Raw genomic sequence first — 19711 nt, 5'->3', positions numbered from 1 at the left:
TGGTACCTAGTTCTCAGTGTTAACAGGCAGGACCCAGATGCTTTCAGACAAACCCATTGAACAGCCAAACCGAAAGGCCTGCATTTTTATAGCGCTTTTCGCGGCCTTGGGCCCTTTATAGGCACTGGAGGATTTCCCTTGGCGAACAGTGACTATTGTAATATAGGAAGCATAGCAACCAATTTTGCATACAGCAAATTCCCACAAGCAGCAATGGTGGAAATGACCAGATCATCTGTCTTTTAGTGATGGCAATTGAAGTAGTAAATATGGAGCAGGGAGAAATCCTGGGATCTTTTATGCCCCTTGGGGAGGGTTTAACATCTCATCCCAAAGACAGCACCTCCGGTATGCGATGGCGAGTGATTTGGTGGCGATGATGTTCCTGTGATCAGTCGAGCCTTGCCACTTTCCCCAGTATTGAGACTGGCTGAGTGGCTGTTGATGTGAAAATCCAGAAGGGCAAACCAGCCAGTGAGAAAACGTGCAGGCTCCATAATCTCCCAGGCTCCACGGGTGACCGGTTGGCTGAAAGTGCCTACAAGCATGGGCCGAGCAGGGGGGCAGTGGGGAGGGCAGCACACTGCAGTGGGCGAGCATCCTTCCAGCAGGCACAGAGCCACGTTTTGCTGCTGCCCGTGATGCTGAGTCAGTTTGTGACCTAGCGGGAAATCTCGTTCCCCTGTCATTGACCTGAGCTGATGGAGAAACTGGGCCGCCCACTCCAGAGTGAAAAGATCAAAACTCTTAACCTCAGACCACACGCACCAGGTGAGGAGTGTCTTCTCATGTGGTTGCACTTGGCGGGGTGGGGGGGGTGGAAATAGCCTGGCTCTGTGCTTGTGCAAGATGTTAGAGGGAGCAAACGTGCTTGTTGCGTAAGGTCAGCGATTCTGCGATGTAACATGACGTGTCAATAAGGTGAGTTAAAGGAAGGTGGGAGGAGGAGGGTAAATACCAGGATTGGGGAAAATGGGCTGTTTCTGTACTGTATGTCCTGTGTGTGTGTGTGTTTTTTTTTATGTTCATTTGTGGGATATGGGTGTCACTGGCTAGGGTGATGCCCGGCCTGGGAAAGAGGGAACCTAGCTCCTGTTATTTTTTTCTCTCTGTTTTTATTCTCACCGAGCAGCAGATACCGTCACGATCACATAAGCGTCATGGTTGCACAGGATATCTGCTCCCGTGTGCCGTGGGCTTCACTCCACTCACCAGTTCGTCTGGAACGGTTAGAAAGAAAGACTTGCATTTGTAAAGCTTCTTTCACAGCCGCCGGATGCCTCAAAGTGCTTTGCAGCCAATGAACTGCTTCTAGGTGTAACCATACATCAAAACTACAGTACAGAAACGAGCCACTCAGCCCAGCTGCTCCATATGGGTGTTGTAATGCAGGAAACACGGCAGCCAATTTGCGCACAGCAAGCTCCCACAAGCTGCAGTATGATAATGACCAGATAACCTGTTTCTGTGACATTGGTTGAGGGATAAATATTGGCTGGGACAACAGGGAGAAGTCCAGCGCTGTTTTTTGAAATAATGCCGTGGGATCTTTTATGCCCCTTTTGAGAGGGCAGATGGGGCCTCCAGTTTAATGTCTCATTACAGTGCAGCACTCCCTCTGTATTGCACTGTAGTGTCAGCCTTGAATTTTAAGTTCAGGCCTTGGAGTGGGGTTGAACTGTTAATATGGAAGGAAGCCATTCAGCCCATCAAACCTGTGGCTGCTCTTTTGAAAGAGCTGTCAAATCATTTCCTTATCCCTTCAACAGAACTAAGCAAAAATAGGAAAGGGGTGAAATATAAGCTGATTTAAGGTTGTGGGCGGGGGGGGGGGGTTGGTGTTTGTTGGGACAAGCAGCCAGTGATAGGTGGAGATAACCAAATGCTGTCACAGACAAAAGAACAAAGCGGTGTTGAAGGTGGTGATATTATCTAAAGGAATGTGCTCATTATGAGTAGAAGACAGGACAGATAAGGTACAGATAGCTGGAAATACATTTAAAAATAATGGAAATAGGTGGGAAAAGAAAAATCTATATAAATTATTGGAAAAAACAAAAGGGAGGGGGAAGAAACGGGAAGGGGGTGGGGATGGAGGAGAGAGTTCAAGATCTAAAATTGTTGAACTCAATATTCAGTCCAGAAGGCTGTAAAGTGCCTAATCGGAAGATGAGGTGCTGTTCCTCCAGTTTGCGTTGAGCTTCACTGGAACAATGCAGCAAGCCAAGGACAGACATGTGGGTAAGAGCAGGGTGGAGTGTTAAAATGGCAAGCGACAGGGAGGTCTGGGTCATGCTTGCGGACAGACCGCAGGTGTTCTGCAAAGCGGTCACCCAGTCTGTGTTTGGTCTCTCCAATGTAGAGGAAACCGCATTGGGAGCAACGAATGCAGTAGACTAAGTTGAGGGAAATGCAAGTGAAAAGTTGCTTCACTTGAAAGGAGCGTTTGGGCCCTTTGACGGTGAGGAGGGGGGAAGTGAAGGGGCAGGTGTTGCATCTTCTGCGGTCGCATGGGTAGGTGCCATGGGAGGGGGTTGAGGAATAGGGGGTGATGGAGGAGTGGACCAGGGTGTCACGGAGGGAACGATCCCTACGGAATGCCGCCAGAGGGGGTGAAGGGAAGATGTGTTTGGTGGTGGCATCATGCTGGAGTTGGTGGAAATGGTGGAGGATGATCCTTTGAATGCGGAGGCTGGTGGGGTAATCGTGTCAACCTGTTCCTGCCCCACAGAACTCATTTCTCGCTATCTTGACTCCCTTCTCTCTCCCCTTGTCCAGTCCCTTCCTACCTACATCCGTGATTCCTCTGACACCTTACATCACATCAACAATTTCCCGTTCCCTGGCCCCAACCGCCTCCTCTTCACCATGGACGTCCAATCCCTCTACACCTCCATCCCCCACCAGGATGGTCTGAGGGCTCTCCACTTCTTCCTCGAACAGAGGCCCGAACAATCCCCATCCACCACTACTCTCCTCCGTTTGGCTGAACTTGTTCTCACACTGAACAATTTCTCCTTTAACTCTTCTCACTTCCTCCAAAAAAAAGGTGTGGCTATGGGTACCCGCATGGGCCCCAGCTATGCCTGTCTCTTTATGGGGTATGTGGAACATTCCTTGTTCCAGTCCTACTCCGGCCCCCTCCCACAACTCTTTCTCCGGTACATCGATGATTACTTCGGTGCTGCTTCATGCTCTCATCGGGACCTGGAAAAATTTATTAACTTTGCTTCCAATCTCCACCCCTCCATCATTTTCACATGGTCCATCTCTGACACTTCCCTTCCCTTCCTTGACCTCTCTGTCTCAATTTCTGGTGATAGACTGTCCACCAATATCCATTACAAGCCTACCGACTCCCACAGCTACCTCGACTACAGCTCCTCACACCCCGCTTCCTGTAAGGACTCCATCCCATTCTCTCAGTTCCTTCGCCTCCGTCGCATCTGTTCTGATGATGCCACTTTCAAAAACAGTTCCTCTGATATGTCCTCCTTCTTCCTTAACCGAGGTTTTCCACCCACGGTGGTTGACAGGGCCCTCAACCGTGTCCGGCCCATCTCCCGCACATCCGCCCTCACGCCTTTTCCTTCCTCCCAGAAACATGATAGGGTCCCCCTTGTCCTCACTTATCACCCCACCAGCCTCCGCATTCAAAGGATCATCCTCCGCCACTTCCGCCAACTCCAGCATGATGCTACCACCAAACACATCTTCCCTTCACCCCCTCTGGCGGCATTCCGTAGGGATCGTTCCCTCCGTGACACCTTGGACCACTCCTCCATCACCCCCTATTCCTCAACCCCCTCCCACGGCACCTAACCATGCGACCGCAGAAGATGCAACACCTGCCCCTTCACTTCCTCTCTCCTCACCGTCAAAGGGCCCAAACACTCCTTTCAAGTGAAGCAGCTTTTCACTTGCACTTCCCTCAACTTAGTCTACTGCATTCGTTGCTCCCAATGCGGTTTCTTCTACATTGGAGAGACCAAACACAGACTGGGTGACCGCTTTGCAGAACACCTTCGGTCTGTCCGCAAGCATTACCCAGACCTCCCTGTCGCTTGCCATTTCAACACTCCACCCTGCTCTCTTACCCACATGTCTGTCCTTGGCCTGCTGCATTGTTCCAGTGAAGCCCAACGCAAACTGGAGGAACAGCACCTCATCTTCCGACTAGGCACTTTACAGCCTTCTGGACTGAATATTGAGTTCAACAATTTTAGATCTTGAACTCTCTCCTCCATCCCCACACCCCTCCCGTTTCTTCCCCCTCCTTTATGTTCTTTCCAATAATTTATATAGATTTTTCTTTTCCCACCTATTTCCATTATTTTTAAATGTATTTCCACCCATTGTTTATTTCTACCTTTTAGTATTCCCCCACCCCCACTAGAGCTATCTGTACCTTATCTGTCCTGTCTTCTACTCTTAATTAGCACACTCCTTTAGATAATATCACCACCTTCAACACCTCTTTGTTCTTTTGTCAGTGACAGCTTTTGGTTATCTCCACCTATCACTGGCTGCTTGTCCCAACAAACACCCCCCACCTCCCCCCACCTCCCAAACCAGCTTATATTTCACCCCTTTCCTATTTTTACCTCATTCTGTTGAAGGGTCATGAGGACTCGAAACGTCAACTGTGCTCTCCTCCGCCGATGCTGCCAGACCTGCTGAGTTTTTCCAGGTATTTCTGTTTCTGTTTTTGTTTTGGATTTCCAGCATCCGCAGTTTTTTGCTTTTATTTCCTTATCCCCTCCCCCGCACCCCCCACACACAAATTCTTTTGAGGCAAAAAAAAAATCTTTCTTCATATATTTATATCTGTTCTGAAAATGCACTTCATTGAGAAGAAAGGCTGATTAAAAATGTATCATTAGAAGATGTGAGTCGCTGGATCGAAAGAACTCCACTATGTGAGTGTGTGGCGTGCCCCCACAGTGAATGTGCTGCCTCTCTCTCTCTCTCTCTCTCTGTTAACTGTACACCAAGTCCAGAGTAAACGAATGCTCGAGCCTGCTAAGACGTACATCAGCTCAGGCTTGCCTCAGCACTGTTTCTTTCACTGCTCCCATTACATTGTGGGCAATTAATAATGGCAGAACGACTTTGAGGTCGGAATATAGCAGCGGGAGGTGACCATTCAGCCCCTCGAGCCTGTGCTACCATTCAATTAGATCATGACTGACCTGTATCTCAACCCGCCTTGGTTCTGAAATCGTTAATACACTCGTCCAACTAAGCTTGTCGGTCTCAGTATCACATTTTCAGTTGGCTTCTCAATGTTACCCCCACCCCAATCTCCCAATCTCAACAGCATTTTTGCGTGGCAGGGGGTGGGGGAAGAGTTCCAGGTTTCCATTCGCCTTTGGGTGAAAAAGTGCTTCTTGATATCCGCCCTGAATGGGGGGGATAATTTTAATGTTAGGCCCCCTTTGTTCTGGGCTCCCCCACAACCAGAGGAAATAGTTTCTCTCTATCAACCCTATCAAATCCTTCAATCATCTTAAACGCCTCCGTTAGATCGCTCCTTAATCTTCTACATTCAAGGGAATACAATCTTAGTCTGTGTGGCCTGTCCTTGTTATTTAACCCTTTTCACCCTGGTATCATTGTGGTGGATCTACTGCACTCACTCCAAGGCCAGTGTAACCCTCGAGTGACGAAGAATCATACGGACTCGAAACGTTAACTGTCTTCCTCTCCGCAGACGCTGTCAGACCTGCTGAGTTTTCCAGCTGTTTTTGTTTTTGTTTCACATAGCCCTCTGAAGCGAACGGAATTACCGGGTCATTTATATCAGTGCTGCTCGTGGGGCCTTGCTGTGCGCAATTGGAACACAGTGCTTCCTACGTGACAACAGTGAGTTGACCCAGAAAAGCACTCCCATGGCTGTGAAGCATTTTGGGACCCTGAGGTGGCGAAAAGACGCCATAGAAATGCAAGTTCTTTCTTCCCAATGCCGCGGCAACTTGCAGTGATGCCACATCAGTGCAGCGAAATGCATTGGGCCAGTCTGCACTCCTGCTGCTGCCTTTTTCACTCCAGTGCTCATCTCCTTCAACCTGTCTTTAAAGAGGATAAACTGTTGTCACCAATATCATCTTACCAAAGAAAGGATACACTTTACCATAGAGGGAGCGCGGCGCAGGTTCACCAGGCTGATTCCTGGGGTTGGCAGGATTGTCGCATCGTGAGAGATTGAGCCGACTAGGCTCCTATATTCACTGGAGTTGTGAAGAATGAGAGGGGACCTTCTCGAAACGTATAAAATTCTGACAGGGATGAACAGACTGGATGCAGGGATGATGTTCCCTCTGGCTGGAGGGGGGGATTCTAGAACAAGGGGTCACAGTCTCAGGATACAGGGTAGGCCGTTTAGGACCGAGATTAGGAGAAACCTCTTCACGCAGAGGGTGGTGAACCTGTGGAATTCTCTACCACAGAGGCTGTGGAGGCCAAGTCACTGAATATATTTAAGAAGGAAATGGATAGATTTCTAGACTCTAAAGGCATCAAGGGGAATGGGGAGAGAGCGGGAGTACGGTGTTGAGATAGAAGATCAGCCATGATCATATTGAATGGTGGAGCAGGCTCGAAGGGCTGAATGGCCTCCTCCTGCTCCTATCTTCTATGAAAGCTATGAATTGTTTTTTTCTATTGCCCCTCATTCTAGACCCCCTCAGCTAATGGAAATGATCTGTGTCTATTCATAATTTTATAATTTTAAACAATTTTGAAAAGCAATTCAAATCTTCCTTCATATTTACATTTCCTCATAACAAGCATTGTACAGTTTTTAAAGTGCTCAGTGCTGCACGCACAGTGGGAGCAGTGTGTACCATGTATAGACGCTCTGCAGCAACTCTCCAAGACTCCTTCAGCAGCACCTTCCAAACCCATGACTGCTACCACTGAGAAAGACAAGGGCAGTAAGTGCATGGGAGCACCACCACCTCCAAGTTCTCCTCCAATGTACACATGCCATCAACCTGGGACTATGTATATCTTGGTTCAAGCATGGACAAAAGAGCTGAACTCCCAAGGTGAGGTGAGAGTGACTGCCCTTGACATCAAGGCTGCATTTGACCGAGTGTGGTATCAAGGAGCCCTAACAAAACTGAAATCAATGGGAATCAGGGGGAAAACTCTCCGCTGGTTGGAGTCATACCGAGCACAAAGGAAGATGGTTGTGGGTGTTGGAGGTCAGCCATCTCAGATCCAGGACATCACTGCAGGAGTTCCTCAGGTTAATGTCCTCGGCTCAACCATCTTCAGCTGCTTCATCAATGACCTTCCTTCCATCATAAGGTCAGAAATGGGGATGTTCGCTGATGATTGTACAATATTCAGCATCATTTGAGACTGCACAGATAGTGAAGCAATCCATGTCCAAATGCAGCAAGACCCGGACAAAATCCAGGCTTGGGCTGACAAGTGGCAAGTTGAATACTGGAACAGGCTCGAGGGGCTGAATGGCCCCACAAGTAGTATTACAATAGGATTTCGTTGGAGCAGCTTCCACTCCGCCAACACATCATCACCAAAATGTGAGGCAGGAAGCTCCCATTTGCTCACGTAGACAGAGTTTCCATCACGCTTCTGGCAAGGTTACAGCAGCAGAGAGGGAGGAAATTTCCAGCAATTCTGGGCCGAAGTTCCATGGTGTAACTCCAGGGTGCATCCTGGGAATGCAGCAGAATGTCATCGCACAACGGCTCATCAGCCTGGCTTCTTGTTTCTTCTCCGACTTTTCCATGTGTTTTAAGTCCTGCCTCCAGTCTAAATCGATTCAAAGGCGAGAAGGGGACAAGAGGTGGTTGGAAGATGTGTGAGTCTGCACAACATAGAGAGGGAAGGCACCATTTGGTAGTGTGCAAAGATACAGGGACATCTATTGGCACTTGAGAGAACTGCAACCTTGAAAACTGAATGGGAGGAGCATGAAATGGCACACATACGTGTGCACATACATGCTCATGCTCACATGCACACATAACATACACACACACAGACACACACATGCTCATATGTACATAAGCACACACTACATACAGATACATGCACATAGCCATACAGGTCACACAGACACACACAGATACACATGTGCTCATGCACACAAGCACGCACACACACATAACACATACACACACATGCTCATGCTCACATGTACATAAGCACACACTACATACGGATACACGCACACAGACATACAGGTCACACAGACACACACAGATACACGTGCTCATGCACACAAGCACGCACGCGAATACACACACATGCTCATGCACACATGCACAAACACAGATCATGAACAAACAGAGCTGTGGCAGATTCATTCAGGTCAGCAGTAATGAACCCATTTTACCAACATGTACAAGGTAAGGGCAGGGATGGGGGCGGGGAGTGTGTTTTCACTTTCTGCTGCTACTTTTGGTTGCTTTTGTTTCCTGTGGCTATATTTAGATTGTCGACTGATGTAGTGCTGTTGTCAAGGATTACCACCTATTTTGGAGGCCCTACTATTGTAAAGGAAGGGGATGCATAGAATTAATTATACAGTTAGAACTATGTGCCAATGGAGAGAATACAGTGGCCCATTAGCATTAATATCAAAGATAAAAGCAAAATACTGCGGATTCTGGAAATCTGAAACAAAAACAGAAAATGCTGGAAAAATTCAGCAGATCTAACAGCATCTGTGGAGAAAAAAAACCAGAGTTAAGGTTTCGAGTCCTTATGACTCTTCTTCAGAGCATTAATATCAATTTATTCCAAGAGAAAAAATGCTGCTTGTTTTAATGGCCTCTGCTTTAATCAGCTAAAGCAGGGAAGAATTGCCATTTATATAATATCTTTCATATTGGGATGTTCCAAAGTGCTTTACAACCAATAAATTACTTAGTTGAGTACTTGCTGGTGTTATGTTGACAATAAAGATACAGAAAACCTGTGAGGAACACAGATGGAAGATGAGAATTGGGTCAGGTACCTGAGAGAGCCTGGTTGGTTCTGAAGTTGCTTATAGGACAATTCCAAGCACAGATAGGCTGGGATATTTCATGCTAATGATGCTTAGTATTGGTCCCAAAGCTTGGGTACTTTTCTGCTGGGTATTTAACAGTGCTGCGACTGACTGTCTGCACCACCACCCACCAACCCCACAACAATAAATAACTAAGGCTTGATCTGGGATTTTTGAAGATGAAGACAGCGAGATCACACGGTCAAAAACATCTTCAGTAGGTCTGCAATGGTTTTGACCATCCCGATGTAATCCTTACCCCTGGCTGAGAGAAAACCGAAATTTCTTCTCAGTCGCCCCCAAGCTACATAGTATTGGCTTCAAATGTCAGTCATTGCTTAAAAATCACATGAAATAAGAAAAAAAGACTTGCATTTATGTAGCACCTTTCAAAACCGTAGAATGTCACAAAGCAGTTTACAACCAATGAATTTTTGAAGTGTTGTCCTCATTGTAATGTAGGACAGCAAATGTCTTCAGCACCCCCCCTAAGCAGGACATGAGGCACTTCAACATCAAAGGGAGCCTTAGTACCAACATGTTTCTCTCAAGCCATAGTGCACCAAGGGGCTGGGAATTGTATAGACCCCCTCGGGCTGTATGACTCACATTGATGAATACAGTGAATATTACATGTGTCACAATTGTGTTGAAGCACCTCAGAGTGCAACGTGATCTATGTAGACAACTTAAATATCATTGCACAGTCTGACTGTCTGTTATGGCTGTAATGTTCCTTTGATTGTATTGAAGCACCTCAGGGTGCAACATGATCTACGTGGAAAACCTGAATATTATGGCACTTTCTGTGATGGCCATTTTGAAATGTTTTGTAATGTTCTTTCAGGTATTTTATAAATAAAGTATATTTTTGCAAAAAAAATGTTTCATGCCATTGTTATCAGTCCACTTTTTAATCACCTCCATTAGTTTCCAGTTTAACAGCAGAGTGCAGCTTTTTGTGCTATCAGTAAAAACTCACCATGGAGCTATCAGGAGTTGCAAAAATCCAATTGATGTTCTTTAAAGAAGGAAACCTGTCATCCTTACAGGGTAATGTCTGCATGTGACTCTAGTCACACACCAATGCGGTTCATGCTTAACTTCACTCAGAGTGGCCCAGCAGGTCAATCAGCCAAATCCCTATTGCTTCCAGAAGGCAGCAAACCACCACCTTTTCAGGCTAACCATTGATGGGCAATAAATATTAGCCTATTGAGTGTAAAATAAAGAGCTGCTCCCTTTCTGGAGTTTATGCTTCTTAGCCTAGTTCCCTTCTCAAATTGTGGGGAAATAGTCCTCAGCTGCCACTAAACAACCCCATTTGTCCCATTTTCACAAAACTGGAACTAATAAGCCACAATAAGGAATAGATGTTTGTAATTGAGCATACCTTCTCCACCCTCCTAACTGGGATATTGGGTAATTAATGTCGATCCCATCTGTGATGCCCACCATAGTCAAATAGCTCCACGTGTTGTACAAGCTCAGATGAAAACACGTTGGAACAGTACGAACAGAAACCAAAGCGGGAGTGAAGGAAGGAAAAAATAATAGAATTTGGTGGCAGGTTCTTGGTTATGCGAGAGGTTGCAATCCCGGAGTCCCTGGTTGCAGCATTCCTGCTTCACGGAAGAGGCCAGGAGCCGGCAGTGAATGGTGCGATACTGACGATGGCCACCGGGTGGCAATAGATCCCATAGACTGTCGCAATGTCCGAGCCTGTTACATTGTTAACAGTTTAATTGAAACATCAGCTGCCAGGTTCAGACACTGAGTCCAGCACCTAAAAAATACACAGGTTCTGCCTTCATAGTTTTTAATAAAAAAATACTTGCGATGGCCGGGAATCGAACCCGGGTCAACTGCTTGGAAGGCAGCTATGCTCACCACTATACCACCATCGCACAGATGTGTAAGAGGGTAAGTACAGCCTTCATGTCAACATTATTAGAGCTCAGAAGTTGTATATAGTTAGTTATACAGCACAGAAACAGGCCCTTCAGCCCATCATGTCTGTGCCAGCCATCAAGCACCTATCTATTCTAATCCCATTTTCCAGCACTTGCCCCATAGCCCTGAAGGCTATGGTGTTTCAAGTGCTCACCTAAATATTTCTTAAATGTTGCAAGGGTTCCTGCCTCTACCACCCCCTCAGGCAGTGTGTTCCAGATTCCAACCACCCTCTGGTTGAAAAAATATTTCCTCAAATCCCCTCTAAACCTCCTGCCCCTTACCTTAAATCTATGCTCCCTGGTTATTGACACCTCTGCTAAGGGGAAAAGTTTCTTCCTATCTACCATATCTATGCCCCTCATAATTTTTTACACCTCTATCAGGTCCCCCCTCAGCCTTCTCTGCTCTAAGGAAAACAACAGAGGATTATCAGCCATGATCTCATTGAATGGCAGACCAGACTCGATGGGGCGAATAGCCTACTTCTGTTCCTACCTCTTATGGTAACCCGAGCCCATCCAGTCTCTCTTCATAGCTGAAATGCTCCAACCCAGGCAACATCCTGGTGAATCTCCTCTGCACCCTCTCCAGTGCAATCACATCCTTCCTATAGTGTGGCGACTAGAACTGCACACACTACTCCAGCTGTGGCCTAACTAGCGTTTTATACAGCTCCAACTTAACCTCCCTGCTCTTATATTCTATGCCTTGGCAAATAAAGGCAAGTATCCCATGTGTCTTCTTAACCACCTCATCCACCTGTGCTGCTGCCTTCAGGGATCTACGGACATGTACACCAAGGTCCCCCTGATCCTCTGTACTTCCTAGGGTCCTACCATTCATTGTATATTCCCTTGCCGTGTTAGTCCTCCCAAAATGCATCACCTCACACTCCTCATAACTAAATTCCACTTGCCACTTCTCTGCCCATTTTACCAGCCCATCTATATCATCCTGTAACCTAAGGCTTTCCTCCTCACTACTTACAACACCACCAATTTTCATGTCATCTGCAAACTTACTGATCATACCGCCTATATTCACTTCTAAATCATTAATGTACATTACAAACAGCAAGGGTCCCAGCACTGATCCCTGCGGTACACCACTCGTCACAGGCTTCCAATCGCAAAAACAACCTTCTACCATCGCCCTCTGTCTCCTGCTAATTTTGGATCCAATTTGCCAAATTACCCTGGATCCCATGGGCTCTTACCTTCTTGACCATTCTCCCATACAGGACCTTGTCTTACTGAAGCCCATGTAGACTACATCAACTGCACTACTTTCATCTACATAACTAGTCACCTCCTCTAAAAATTCAAATTTGTTAGACATGATCTCCCCTTGACAAAGCTATGCTATCCCTTATTAATCCCTGCTCCTCCAGGTGGAGGTTAATCCTATCCCTCAGAATGTTTTCCAATAGTTTCCCTACCACTGACGTTAGACACACTGGCCTGGTTTATCCCTACTACCCTCCTTGAATAATTTGCTGTCCTCCAGTCCTCTGGCACCTCTCCTGTGGCCAGAGAGGATTTGAAAATTAATGTCGGAGCCCCTGCTATCTCCTCCCTTGCCTCACATAGCAGCCTGGAATACATCTCATCTGGGCCTGGGGATTTTTCCACTTTTAAGCTCACTACAACTGCTAATACCTGTTCCCTTTCAATGCTAATTTGTTCGAGTATATCACGGTCACCCTCCCTGATTTCTACACTGACATCGTCCTTCTCCACAGTGAACACAGATGAAAAGTAATCATTCAAAACCTCACCTACGTCCTCTGGCTCCACGCACAGATTGCCACTATGGTCCCTAATGGGCCCTACTCTTTTCCTGGTTACCCTCTTGCCCTTAATATATTCATAAAATGCCTTGGGAGGAGTTGCCTTGCTTTGGCCGAGAATGAAGCCCAGGCCTCCCACGTGGCAGGCCAGCATTCTACCACTGAACCACTACAGCATTTCATCCTGATCATTCCCATTATGTAAAGGTTGGAAATAGAAAATCACGGACAAGCAGCTCCAAAATGTGAAATAGCTCTAATTGCCGTCAATGCAGCCCGCTCACCAAGATCGCTCCTGCTCTTCTGCCATCTCTCTTTCGCATCCCATCTCCCCCCTCTCCCTCCCACACTCACTCTCTCATTCCATCTCTCCATAAATAATTTTACACCTAACCCTCTGCTACCTTACTTCAGCCTCCTCAGCTCACCTTCTCCCCACTCCTGTACCACTCTTCCCAATCTAACAACTTTTTTAAACCATTTCCAATATTTTAACAACCGTTGCTAAAACAAAGTGAGATAAAAAGACAATATTTTCAAATATCTATGTGACTTTTGTGCTCAATTTTTAAAATTCATTCTTGGGATGTGAGCATTGCCAACAAAGCCAGCATTTGTCCAATCATAATTACACATGAGGTGGTGGTGATCCACCTTCTTGAATTGCTGCAGTCTATGTGGTGTAGGTACATCCACAGTGTTGTTAGGAAGTTCCAAGATTTTGGTCCAGAGACAGTGAGGGAACAGCGATTTAGGTCCAAGCCAGGACCATGTGAGATTTGGAGAGGAACTTGCAAGTGGTGGTGTTCCCATGTATTTGATTCCTAATTCTTGTAGTGAAATAGTATAATATATTATTATTTATAATAAAGGTCATGGGTTTGGAAGGTGCTGCTGAAGGTGTCTTGCTGAGATGCTGCAGTGTATTTTGTACATGGTACACAGTGCTGCCTGGTGACAGAGGGAGTTTGTTTAAGGTGGTGGATGGGATGTCATCAAACAGGCTTTTTAAAAATTCTTACCCATCCCTAATTGCCTTTGAAAAGGTGGTGGTGTCCCTGTCCACTGGTCACCATGCACTGTGTGGGCATGTCTTAAGCTCCAGTGCATCATCCTTTCAGCACAGTCTGCACTGCCCACTTGATCCCATGCGCCAACTTATAAGGCAAGTATAGCCCTAAAAATGTATCTGAGCTGAAAAATTGATGCCAACTCCTAATGTGAGTACAGCCCTAGACATGCATTTATCAGCTGAAAAATGGGAGGAGCTGAGTGGGGTACATTTATATGCTGAATATAAGCCTAAACATGCATTTTGGCACCGAGTTGACTTTTACACCATGATCTCCTCATCTTCTTGGGCTGTCTCTTGGTATAAGATGACTTGCTTCCACACTAAAAATGAGCTCAGGTGACTGAAGTCTAATGTGCAACCCACAGTCTCTGCCGCAGGTGGGGCAGACAGTGGTAAGGGGAAAGGGCGGTTGGGGTGCCCGAGTTGCCACACGCTCCTTTCGTGTTGATATTTGGCTTAAGCTAGCCCTTGGTGATGAGAGTGTAGGTTTTCAGCTCCTTCCCGGATGCTTTCCCTCCAATTCTGGGAATCCCTGGACCAAGACCGCCCAATGTCGGTGGGGATGTTTCACTTTTTCAAGGAGGCTTTGAGGGTGACCCTGAAATGTTTCCTCTGCCCTCCTGGGGCTCACTTGCCCTATCGAAGCTCTGAGTAGAGCACTTGTTTTAGGAGTCTCGTGTCAGGCATGCGGACGATGTGGCGGGGCTGTTCGAGCGTGGTCAATGCTTCGATGCTGGGGATGTTGGCCTGAGCAAGAACACTGATGTTGGTGTGCCTATCCTGCCATTGGATTTGCAGGATCTTGCAGAGGCAGCACTGGTGGTACTTCTCCAGAGCTTTGAGGTGCCTGCTGTACATTGTCCACATCTCTGAGCCATGTAGGAGGGCGGGTATCACTACTGCTCTGTAGGCCATGAGCCTGGTGCCAGGTTTGAGGTCCTGGCCTTCAAACACTCTCTTCCTCAGGTGGCCAAAGGCTGTGCCAACACTGAAGGCGATGTTGAACCTTGTCGTTGATGTCTGCCCTTGTTGACAATAGGCTTCTAAGGCCTTGTTGTGGATTTTGATAACTGGGAGGGGGGGGGGGGGGGGGGGGGGCAGCAGTGCGGTGTGGAGGGAGCAGGCTGGTAGAGGGCCTTTGTCTCACGGATGTTTAGTGTAAGGCCTATGCTCTCGTACGCCTCGGTGAAGGTGTTGACGATAGTTTGGAGCTCGCCCTCTGAGCATGCGCAGATGCAAGCATTGTCTTCACACTGTAGCTCAACGACAGAGGATGGGACAACCTTGGATCTGGCCTGCAGGCAGCAGAGGTTGAACAGTTTCATGTTTGTTCTATGGTTCAGCTCCACCCCAGCAGGCAGCTTGCTGAGGGTGAGATGGAGCATTGCAGCAAGGAAGATTAAGAGCGTCGGTGCGATGACACAGCCTTGCTCATCACCTGTCCGAACATGGATTGGGTCTGTGGTGGATCCATTGGTCAGGATCACGGCCTGCATGTCACCATGGAGCAGGCAGAGGATGGTGACAAACTTTTGGGGTCAGCCGAAACGGAGGATACTCCATAATCCTTTGTGATTGACAGTGTTGAAGGCTTTTGTGATGCCAAAGAAGGCCATTTGGCAGGGTTGGTGCTGTTCCCTGCATTTCTCTTGCAGTTGCTGTATGGTAAGATCATGTCTATTGTGCCCCCTAGTGGGCAGAATCTGCATTGCAACTCTGGGAGGAGCTCTGCAGCCACAGGGAGAAGGCATAAGATCATAAGACCTAGGAGCAGAAATTGGGCCATTCAGCCCATCGAGTCTGCTCTGCCACTCAATCATGGCTGATAAGTTTCTGAACCCCATTCTCCCGCCTTCTCCCCGTAACCTTTGATCCCCTTACCAATCAAGAACCTATCTATCTCGGTCTTAAATACACTCGATGACCAGGCCTCCACAGCCTTCTGTGGCAATGAATTCCATAGATTCACCACTCTCTGGCCAAAGAAGTTTCTCCTCATCTGTTCTAAAAGGTCTTCCCTTTACTCTGAGGCTGTGCCCTCGGGTCCTAGTCTCTCCTACTAATGGAAACATCTTCCCCATGTCCACTCTATCCAGGCCTTTCAGTATTCTATAAGTTTCAATCAGATCTCCCTGCATCCTTCTAAACTCCATCGAGTATAGACCCAGAGTCCTCAAACATTCCTCATATGTTAAGCCTTTCATTCCTGGGATCATTCTCGTGAACCTCCTCTGGACCCTCTCCAGGGCCAGCACATCCTTCCTGAGATACGGCGCCCAAAATTGCTCACAATATTCTAAATGTGGTCTGACCAGAGCCTTATGAAGCCTCAGCAGCACATCCCTGCTTTTATATTCTAGTCCTCTCGAAATAAATACCAACATTGCATTTGCCTTCCTAACTACCGACTCAACCTGCAAGTTAACCTTAAGAGAATCCTGGACTAGGACTCCCAAGTCCCTTTGCACTCCAGATTTCTGAATTCTCTCCCCATTTAGAAAATAGTCTATGCCTCTATTCACCCTACCAAAGTGCATGACCTCACACTTCCCCACATTGTATTCCATCTGCCACTTCTTTGCCCATTCCCCTAACCTGTCCAAATCCTTCTGCAGCCTCCCCGCCTCCTCAATGCTACCTGCCCCTCCACCTATCTTTGTATCATCTGCAAACTTAGCCAGATTGCCCTCAGTTCCTTCATCTAGATCATTAATGTATAAAGTGAAAAGTTGTGGTCCCAACACTGACCCCTGCAGAACTCCACTAGTCACCGGCCGCCATCCTGAGAAGGACCCCTTCATCCCCACTCTCTGCCTCCTGCCAGACAGCCAATCTTCTATCCATGCTAGTACCTTGCCTCTAACACCATGGGCTATCTTACTGAGCAGCCTCCTGTGCGGCACCTTGTCAAAGGCCTTCTGGAAGTCCAAGTAGATAACATCCATTGGCTCTCCTTTGTCTAACCTACTCGTTACCTCCTCAAAGAATTCGAACAGATTTGTCAGGCATGACCTCCCCTTGATGAAACCATGCTGACTTTGCCCGATTTTACCATGCACTTCCAAGTATTCTGAAATATCATCCTTAATAATGGACTCTAAAATCTTACCAACGACCGAGGTCAGGCTAATCGGCCTGTAATTTCCCGTCTTTTGCCTCACTCCCTTCTTAAACAGGGGGGGTTACATTAGCGATTTTCCAGTCCTCTGGGACCCTCCCTGACTCCAGTGATTCCTGAAAGATCATCAACGCCTCCACTATCTCCTTCAGAACTCTGGAATCCATCTGGTCCAGGTGATTTATCCACCTTCAGACCTTTCAGTTTTCCGAGCACCTTCTCCTTGGTAATGGCCACCATACCTCTGCCCTCCAACTCTTGAACTTTGGGGCAATTGAGGAGGATTCTTGCGATGATCTTCCCTGTGGCTGACAGCAGGGAGATTCCTCTGTAGTTACCACATTTATGATAGTTTTATCTCACTGTCAAAATCTATATTCTGTTCAATCTTGCTTCATGCAAAATACATCAGTTTGTTGATCCACGGTTGTCTTCTTCTCGCTAGAATGTTCATCAGTACACCTTCCAGAAAGCCAGGGGAACAAATGCAAGATCATGGTCCAGTGCATGCAAGAGGGAATCAGTGCTTATAAGATCCAGGTTAGTCTTTACAACCAGACATTAGGCAGACTGTAGCGGATGCACAGTCAACTTACAGGAGGGACCATTAATGCTGAAATCAAGAATACCTGCTGTAGACCAATGACATGTAAAGCATTGGTACGCAGACACCCATACAGATCCACCATAAATAAAAATACCATTTTCTTTCATTTGAGAAGTTTATTATAAATGTTCAGTGTTAAAGTATCAAACAGACCTTATTGATCACTTTAAACATCATGGTTATAAAACGTCAATACTTTTCTCTGATAATACCATATTACATTAGTGTACGAAGACAGTTAAATACCACTCTATGAAGTTTACAAAAAACAAGAAAAATGTAGCTTGGGAAAATATTTTTAATATGTACACCTTACATATAAAGGTGTGGTGGCATAATAAACATTCACTAAAAGCACGAGCAAACCAGAGCTGAACCACAGTGATGTTTAGTTCAAACCTAAATACTTGATAAATACAAGCCAGACCCGAACCATCTACTCCCCACCTCAAGCACCCAACAAAACTTATAATTGGTGCATTTCATTCATTATTCATCTCAGTATTTTCAACTTTGTGTTAAATGAGTGCTAGACGTGTTTATAGCTTAAGTACAGTTTTAATGTAATTCAAAATGATTTCTCTTATAGAACTTCAGTGCTCCTTTAAATAATATATTGGTGAGTTTAGTTGCATCATCCCAGTAATGTACAGGAGGCAATAACACAGAGGGAACCCAGCATGCAACAAGCAGCCAAACACCCATTTGTAGTGTTTTCAATTCTGGAATTAAAATAGGAAGAGCAGACCCGAGTTATAACCTGGCCTCAATGCAGCACCTGCATATATTATCTTTCAATTTTTCCCTCACCTGCTGTTTTTACAAATAGAAATACAACCCAACAAGACTTATATTTCTTTAGGTTAGAAGCTCAGTTTCTATGTTTAGCAAGTGGAACTCACTACCACATGGAGTGGTTGAGGCAAAAAAGCATTAAAGGAAAGCTAGATAAGTGCATGAGGAGGGGAAAAGGAATACACGATATGTTGATAGGATTAGATGAAGTTGGAAGGAGGTTTGTGTGTAGTATAAACACCAGCAGGGACCCGCTGGGTCAAATAGCTTGTTTCTATGTTGATAAATACAATATGTATTGAATGAAATAAATCCTTGTTACCATTATTAATAAACTTATATGAACAAACAGCAAATAAGTTCAAACAAAACAAAAATGAGCCAAAATCAGTTTGTGCTATTTCAGCAGTTAATAAAATTCAAATATTAAGTCTATGATTGTTATATGAAAATAAAGATGTGAATATCCGCTGAGGTTCCATAGTTATAATTGTACAGGTGGTGAGGGGGGTGGCGGGGGAAGGAGAGGACAAAGAGGCAGGAGCAGGCCATGTTACCCTTGATAGTTAGAGAAATTTATGCAGTAGCTTTTACTGCTTGTATTGGACCTGCTGGTATGTGACAGCTTGTCATAATAAACCTCAGGTTCTATTTACAGTGAGGTAACTCTAACTCAGGTCCTTATCAGAAAACTTTAGCCAAGTTATTGATATGGAAACCTGTCACAAACTGAACACTCATCTCGTAAAGAGGAAAACTGCATCCATGAACTTCCAATATACATCTTCAGCTAGTGCAAGAAAATCCTCTAATTAAAGCCCATGCCCATTATACAGGGGACATTGTAGTTACTTCTTGAAGAGCCAGTGGCCATTTTACATATCCCTAACTACCTTTGCTGGGGCCCGGGGGTGTTGGCAGGATTTCAGGGAACAGGTGCAGCCACAGTTGAACCCAAGGTGTCAGTCGGGTCCTGGAGAATGCCGGGAGCTGCAATCCCAACAAGGTTTCAGTTTACCGAATAGATCTGTCGATAGGTGATGGATGACTGATTTTGCTAAGTTAAACTTGTTTCTACTGGGCTTAAAAGTAAAAAGGAATTACAGAAGTAATTTAGGGTCCTTAATATTCATTTTGTAGGAGGTATTGAGTCTGGTTCAGTAATCTGTAGAATGTTCATTAACAGGACAAATGAGATGATTGTTTCAGCCTGAAATCAGATATTCACTCTGTTCAGATGTCCGTTCAAAGACTCAGTTTGAGGTATTAAGACAGGGCCCAGTTTCAGAGAGCAAGGCATCACAATAGTGTTAATTCTGTCATACACAACTTCTACTAGTATA

At 46.0% G+C, this 19711-nt stretch overlaps 1 non-coding gene across 1 annotated transcript; it reads right to left on the bottom strand.

Moving 5' to 3' along the window:
- Nucleotides 1-10863: 10863 nt before the first annotated feature.
- On the bottom strand, nucleotides 10864-10935 carry trnag-ucc (transfer RNA glycine (anticodon UCC)). Its single transcript has one exon. It is a non-coding gene; the product is annotated as a tRNA-Gly (tRNA).
- Nucleotides 10936-19711: the final 8776 nt, after the last annotated feature.

Source organism: Cetorhinus maximus, chromosome 13 (genome assembly GCF_964194155.1).
Source record: "Cetorhinus maximus chromosome 13, sCetMax3.hap1.1, whole genome shotgun sequence".
Classification (NCBI taxonomy): domain Eukaryota; kingdom Metazoa; phylum Chordata; class Chondrichthyes; order Lamniformes; family Cetorhinidae; genus Cetorhinus; species Cetorhinus maximus.
This window is presented reverse-complemented; position numbering and strand designations above follow the sequence as displayed.